The following is a 7530-nucleotide window of genomic DNA, read 5'->3' as shown; positions in this document are numbered from 1 at the left end:
GGCAAGGCAGAGACTCTTTGTTCAGCAACTTCCTACCCTCATTTTCTTTCCAATAGGAAAAAAGCCACCCCAAAGTTCCCATCAACTCTGCCAAACCTCTCCGCTTCCCAACTTCAGCTTTACCAGAAGAGATAAAAAGGAGAAATTGCTTTTACTCTTTGGACACAACCGTGGAGTTCATGTTCAGGAAAAAGTGGACACAGTGAGATCACACTTCTCCCTAGGTATCGGGGGTTCTCTCTCACTGGTGTTATATGGATCTGGGAAAGTGAAATAGGGGACAAAAGATGAGATAACGGAAAAGGTCTCGATGCTGGGATTAAAGTTGAGTGGACAGGCCGGGTGCAGTGGCTCATGTCTGTAATCCCAGCACTTTGGGAGGCTGAGATGGGTGGATCACTTGAAGTCAAAAGTTCAAGACTAGCCTGGCCAACAGGGTGAAACCCCATCTCTACTAAAAATACAAAAATTAGCCGGATATGGCAGCAGGCACCTGTAATCCCAGCTACTGGGGAAGCTGAGGTAGGAAAATCTCTTGAACATCGGAGGTTGCCGTGAGCCGAGATCATACCACTGCACTCCAGCCTGGGCAACAGAGAGAGACTCTGTCTCAAAAAAAAAGAAAAAAAAGTTTGAGTGGACAAGGAGGATATTCTAGTAAGACAGGCAGGGATCTTCAAGAAAGCGCTTGGTTATTCTGAATGGGTGGGAGGAGAATCACTACACGGTTTGAGAAGCAGAACTGTGCTTGATATCCATTTAGTTTTTCCTTCCTTTCAGTGAGAGAATTTCTTCAAAAGTGCAATGAAGTTTCACTTCTCAGCTAGCACAGTGACCACCTCTTCCACGCTGTTTGAAGTTCTGGCTGTCTTGTGGGGTCCATTGTTACCACAGTAGAACCCAAACAAAGTGGGCATTGCCCCCAACTCCTGGTGTGACTAGCAACCCCACATAAATGGTTTTTCCCATTTCTTCACTTTGAAACCTCAGTCAATAACTCAAGATCCTTACTATCTAGAAGGAAGAAGAAAGGGAACTTCCTTTTTTAAACAACATTTACATAACACAAACATGACTTTTATTGCAGACCTTTTTGTAAGTGATTTTCAAATATTAACTCATAACGTAAAAAAATCCCATGCTAGGGACTTTTGAATCTATTGTTTACTCCTGTGTCTCTCAGAATGGTATTTGGAAACTACTCATACCAGAATCACATGAGTCTTGTGAACAGTGAAGGTGTCCAAACCTTCTAAATCAATCCATAAAACAACTGGGAGAGGTAAGTGTATTCACACCCACTTTTCTTTACAGATGAAGAAACTGAAACTCAGAAAAATTTACGTCCCACCATAGGCCACATAGCTAGTAAGTCCCAGAGCCCAGATGGAAACATGAGTCTGCCTGGCACTAGAGCTCATGCTCCGTCAGCAACAACATGGTACAGAATGAAATAATGTAGGAGAGGCTAGGCACGGTGGCTCACGCCCGTAATCCCGCACTTTGGGAGGCCGAGGCAGGTAGATCATGTGAGGTCTGAAGTTTGAGACCAGCCTGACCAACATGGTGAAACCCCCTCTCTACTAAAAATACAAAAATTAGCCAGGCATGGTGGCACTTGCCTATAATCCCAGCTACTCAGGAGGCTGACGCAGGAGAATCACTTGAACCCAGGAGGTGGAGGTTGCGGTGAGCCGAGACTGCACCATTGCACTCCAGCCTGAGCAACAAGAGCGAAGCTCTGTCTCAAAAACTAAAATAAAATAAAGAAACAATGTGGGAGGATGAACACATTGATGCTGCCTGCTACAACTTCAGCAGCAGAGCCTTAGACATCTACCTTGTGCAATACACTCCTGAGTGGCACTGCTGTGTCTCACACACAGCACTTTGACCTCGGTAGACGACCGTGGGACAAGGAAGACTGGGGACTGAGTAAGACCTAAGGTGAGACAGGAATGGAGTGGACAGCAGCTACAGAAGGTGGGAGCTGTACGAGTTCAGCTGTGGATCATCCAGGCAGAAGAACACGATGTCAGGACGCTCAAGATTTAAGAAACTGGAGTGTCCCCAGAGATGACAAGCAATCTATGAAGAGACCTGTTCAACAAAGTGGGTAGGGCTGCAGTGAACAGCAGAGAAATGAACAGAAAATAACAGACTCCATCACTGTGCCCAGTTTTCAAGACAGGCTGCGGTCCCTGGGGTGAGAGCAAAGTGGCTTTGAGAATAAGGCACGGCCGTCTCTGGAATTGAGACCTGGCCTTGGCCCCAGCAATAGGGCAGAAGCCCAGAAATCACAGCTGGATGCATGGTCAGGTTGGGCCAGTGGCGAGGGGGCAAAGTCCTAGCACATCGTCTGGAAGGAGGCATTTTCCACTCTTCCGTGGACCAGCATGGTCGCTGGAGAGGGTAAAGGGAATCTTGGGTGGCTCTAGGCTTAGCAAAGCTCACCAAATACTTTGATGTTTTTGCCGAGGCATTTGTATACTCAGATTAATTTTGATATCTCCAAAAAGGGGCCATAAGTCATTTCCCAAACATATTTGATCACAGTGTTATTGGCGGAGAATCCTCATGTGTCTGCAGCAACGTCAATTCTCACCTCCTCAGAAGGAAGAGTTCTACTAAGGGCCATAAGACTGAGGGAGAGATTGAGGCAAGTTTTAGAGCAGGACTGGAAGTTTATTTAAAAGCTTTAGAGCAGGAATAAAAGGAAGTAAACTACACTTGGAAGAGGGTCAAGCAGTCGACCTGAAAGACAAGTGCATTCTTTGACCTTTGACTTGGGATTGTATACGTTGGCATGCTTCTGGGGTCTTGGCATCTGTCCCTTTCCCCCAGATTCTTCCCTTGGGGTGGGCTGTTCGCATACACAGAGGCAGTCCAGCACTTGGGAGGGGCCCCACGTGCAGTGTGTTTACTGAAGTTGTATGCATACTCACTTGAGCTATTCTTCCCTTTCCAGCCGAGTGTTTCTATAAGGTCATACACCAATTAAACTCTGCCATTTCACCGCTTAGTGTGCATGCTTGAGTCTACTCACCCAACTCCTGAGATCTTATCGGCAAGCTGCTGATCACCAGTTTCAGATTTTTTTCTATCTACTGGGAGACTGCCTTTCCCTGGCACTGGCTGTGACCAATTATTATTTTAGAAAGGCAGTTTAACAACCACCTGACCATCACTAGATGGTCAGATGGTTGCCTGATATTCCTGGTGGGAAGTCGGGGGGCCTCTCCTGCCCTGTTCACGTCTGACTAGCTACCTACCATAACAACAGCATTCCTTTTTTGTTCTTTAACAGGTCATCTATGGTTATCTTCCAGAATATCAAAATAACATTTAAAAAACAATGAGGTTGTAAGCTTTGGGTCTGTTAATAAAATAAATAGATAATAAGGTAGCGTTTTTTTTTAAGTTCACTCTTCACACTCAATGTTGAAAATATGTCCTTAAAATGGGGCAATGCCGGGCCAGCAGGTGGGGGTCCAGGAGTGCTGGCCACACAGAGGGGACTACAGGGCTGGAGACCAGGCAGGGCCAGACAGGACAAGGAGAATAAAACATAGAGCTGGAGACCAGGCAGGGCCAGACAGGCACAAGGAGAATAAAACATAGAAATATGGTTCCTGGGGCAGGTGCAGTGGCTCATACCTGTAATCCTAGCACTTTGGGAGGCCAACACAAGCAGATCAATTGGGGTCAGGAGTTCGAGACCAGCCTGGCCAACATGGTGAAACCCCCGTCTCTATTAAAAATACAAAAAAAAAAAAAAAAATATGAGTCAGGTATGATGGTGGGTGCCTGTAATTCTAGCTTCTTGGGAGGCTGAGGCTGGAGAATTCCTTGAACCTGGAAGGTGGAGGCTGCAGTGAGATGAGATTATGCCATTGCACTCCAACCTTGGTGACAGAGCAAGACTTCATCTTGAAAAATAAAATAATAAAAAAAAAAATGCGGTTCCTGCTGTCCGATGTTTAGATGTTTACACTCCATAGCAATCGAGTCTTTTCAAAAAGGCAGCTGTAACTTCTCTTTCACTTTATCCAGGCTATAGCCATCATTCATATGACAGCTCTGCTGGTTTTCTCCTCCCCTTTTCATGGAGTCAGTCATTAATAATAAAATGTGGTATGTCCAGACAGTAGAATATTGATCAGCAAAGAAAACTCACAAAGCACTGATACATGCTACACACAGATGAACCTCAAAAACTTCATGCTGAGTGAAAGAAGTCAGGCACGAAAGGCCACATACTGCATGATTCCCCTTTATATAAAATGTTCAGAATAGGCAAATTCATAGAAATAGAAGTGACATGGATGGATGCAGGAGCTGGAGGTGGGAAAGGAGTGGGGAATGACTGTGAATGCACGTGTTTTCTTCTGGGCATGTGAAAATGCTCTAAAATTAGATTGTGGTGACAGCTGCACAACCCTGTGAATATAATAAAAAACATTCCATTGTATACCTTACGTGGTATGTGAACTTATCTTGATAAAGCTATTTTTAAAACAGTTACTGAAGGCTGGGCACAGTGGCTCACTCCTGTAATCCCAGCACTTTGGAAGGCCAAGGCAGGTGGATCACATGAGGTCAGGAGCTCGAGACCGGACTGGCCAATATGGCGAAACCCCATCTCCACTAAAAATACAAAAATTAGCTGGACGTGGTGGCAGGCGCCTGTAATCCCAGCTACTCAGGAGGCTGAGGCGGGAGAATGGCTTGAACCTGGGAGGCAGTAGTTGCAGTGAGCCAAGATCACGCCACTGCACTCCAGCCTGCATGACAGAGACTCTGTTCCAAAACAAATAAAATAAAATTAAATTAAATTAAATTAAATTAAATTAAATTAAAAAGGTTACTGGGTAATTCCCCCACACCCAGCTCGCTGAGAGAGAGGTGCATCAGGCCTCCATCCCTGGGGCAAGGAGAGCCCTTCCTTTCTTTTCTTTTCTTTCTCTCTTTTTTTTTTTTTAGACAGAGTCTCGCTCTGTCATCCATGCTGAAGTGCAATGGCATGATCTCAGCTCACTGCAACCTCTGCCAGGTTCAAGCGATTCTTGTTCCTCAGCCTCCCAAGTACCTGGGATTACAGGCTTGTACAACCATGCCTGGCTAATTTTTTGTATTTTTAGTAGAGACAGGGTTTTGCCATGTTAGCCGGGCTGATCTTGAACTCCTAAGCTCAGGTGATCCAGCCACTTCGGCCTTCTGAAGTGCTGGGATTACACTCATGAGCCACTGCATCCAGCCTAGAGCCCTTCTTTTCCTTCCTGCAATCCATCATCTCTTTTTCTCCTGGTGGCAAAACTCCCCTGTGGAAAGCACACCTTTTTCTGCCACCTACTTCTCTCTTGCCACATGTACAGCCCCTTGGTTACTTCTAAGAAGAAAACAGCTTTCTCAGAATGGGATTCTCAGACATCCCTGAGTCTTTTAGCCCAGGTTTTGAAGAAATTGACACCCCTTTTTTGCCAAATCGCCAAAACTCTGGGGAAAGCCAGCCCCCTTTTGGCTCTTTGCTTGTTAACACTTAACTGTGCTCAAATCAAGTGATTGGCACTGGGTGTGGTGGCTCACACCTGTAATCCCGACACTTTGGGAGGCTAAGGCAGGAGGATTGCTTGAGGTCAGGAGTTTGAGGCCAGCCTGGGCAACATAGGGAGATCCCATCTCCTAAGAAGAAAGAGAATGATTCCGTTCCAAGGCATCTGTGAGCCTGTGGAATAGACGCCATGAGCAAAGCTCACCCTCTCGAGTTGAAAAAACTTATGGACAAGAAGTTATCATTGAAGTTAAATGGTGGCAGACATGTTCAAGGAATATTGCAGAGATTTGAGCCCTTTGTGAATCTTGTGATAGATGGCTGCATGGAGATGGCAACTAGTGGGCACCAGAACAATATTGGAAAGGTGGTAATACCAGGAAATAGTATCATCATGTTAGAAGCCTTGGCCAGGCGTGGTGGCTCACACCTGTAATCCCAGCACTTTGGGAGGCTGAGGCGGGTGGATAACTAGAGTTCTAGACCAGCCCGGCCAACATGGTAAAACCTCATCTCTACTAATAACACAAAAATTAGGTGAGTATGGTGGTGGGTACCTGTAATCCCAGCTACTCGGGAGGCTGAGGCAGGAGAATTGCTTGAACCCAGGAGGCAGAGGTTGCAGTGAGCCAAGATCGTGCCACTGCACTGCAGTCTGGGTGACAGAGTGAAACTCTGTCTCAAAAATAAATAAATGAATGTTAGAAGCCTTGGGATCAGTATAAATAATGGCTGTTGAGCAGAGAAACCCATGTCCTCTCTCCAAAGGGCACATTTTACTATGAAGTAAGAATTAGGTCATGCACATTTTCATATTAGACTTTTTGTTAAATAAACTTGTGTAATAGAAAGAAAGAAAAAGAGAGAGAGGGAGGGGAGGGAGGGAAAGAAAGAAGGGAGGAAGGAAGGGAGGAAGGAAACGAGGGAGGAAGGGAGGGAGGGAGGAAGGAAGGAAAGAAGGAAGGAAGGAAGAAAGGAAGGAGAGTGGGAGGCAGGCAGGGAAGGAAGGAAGGAAAGGAGGGAGGGAGGGAGGAAGGAGGGAAGGAAGAAAGGAAAGAAGGAAGGAAAGAAGGAAAAAAGGGAAGGAAGGAAGGAACAAAATAAAGTGGAATGATTCCCCTTTACATAAAATGTCCAGAATATGCAAGACTATTTATTTATTTATTTAGAGATGGAGTCTCACTCTGTCGCCTAGGCTGGAGTGCAATGGGACTATCTTGGCTCATGCAACCTCTGCCTTGCAAGTTCAAGCAATTCTCTGCCTCAGCCTCCCAAGTAGCTGGGATTATGGGTGCATGCCACCACACCCGGTTGATTTTTGTATATATATATTTTTAAGTAGAGATGGGGTTTCACCATGTTGTCTGGGCTGGTCTCAAACTTCTGACCTCAGGTGATCCACACACCTTGGCCTCCCAAAATGCTGGGATTACAGGCCTGAACCACTGCACACGGCCACAAGCCTATTTATTGAGGAGGTTGGGAGACAAGAATAGGCAAGCCTATTTTATATACAGGGGAATCTTGCAGTATGTGACCTTTTGTGCCTGACATCTTTCACTTCGCATGAAATTTTTGAGTTTCATCTGTGTTGTAGCGTGTATTGGTGCTTTGTGAGGATTTTTTGCCAATCAATATTCTACTGAGTGGACATACATTTTGGGACACATCCTCCACAGAAGCCAGCTGTCTTCTCTGAGGGACATCCTGCCATGTTTATGTTGGCCAAAGAGGTAGCATCACAACTAATAATGAATACTGCCACTAGAAATTCACTGGGTCATCTAAAAAAAAAAAAAAATCCAGGCATATGGCTCATACCTGTAATTCCAGGATTTTGGGAAGCTGAGGTGGGCAGATTGCTGGAGCCCAGGAGTTTGAGACCATCCAGGACTACATGGCAAAACCTTGTCAGAAAGAAGAAAGAAAGAGAGAAAGAAAGAAAGAAAGAAAGAAAGAAAGAAAGAAAGAAAGAAAGA

General features: G+C 45.4%; 1 pseudogene; it reads left to right on the top strand.

The window, feature by feature from the left end:
• The first annotated feature begins 5741 nt into the window (after nucleotides 1-5741).
• LOC108537776 (small nuclear ribonucleoprotein G pseudogene) lies at nucleotides 5742-5987 on the top strand (annotated as a pseudogene).
• Nucleotides 5988-7530: the final 1543 nt, after the last annotated feature.

This window comes from Rhinopithecus bieti, unplaced genomic scaffold, assembly GCF_001698545.2.
Source record: "Rhinopithecus bieti isolate Rb0 unplaced genomic scaffold, ASM169854v2 scaffold_15282, whole genome shotgun sequence".
Taxonomy (NCBI): Eukaryota; Metazoa; Chordata; class Mammalia; order Primates; family Cercopithecidae; genus Rhinopithecus; species Rhinopithecus bieti.
This window is presented reverse-complemented; position numbering and strand designations above follow the sequence as displayed.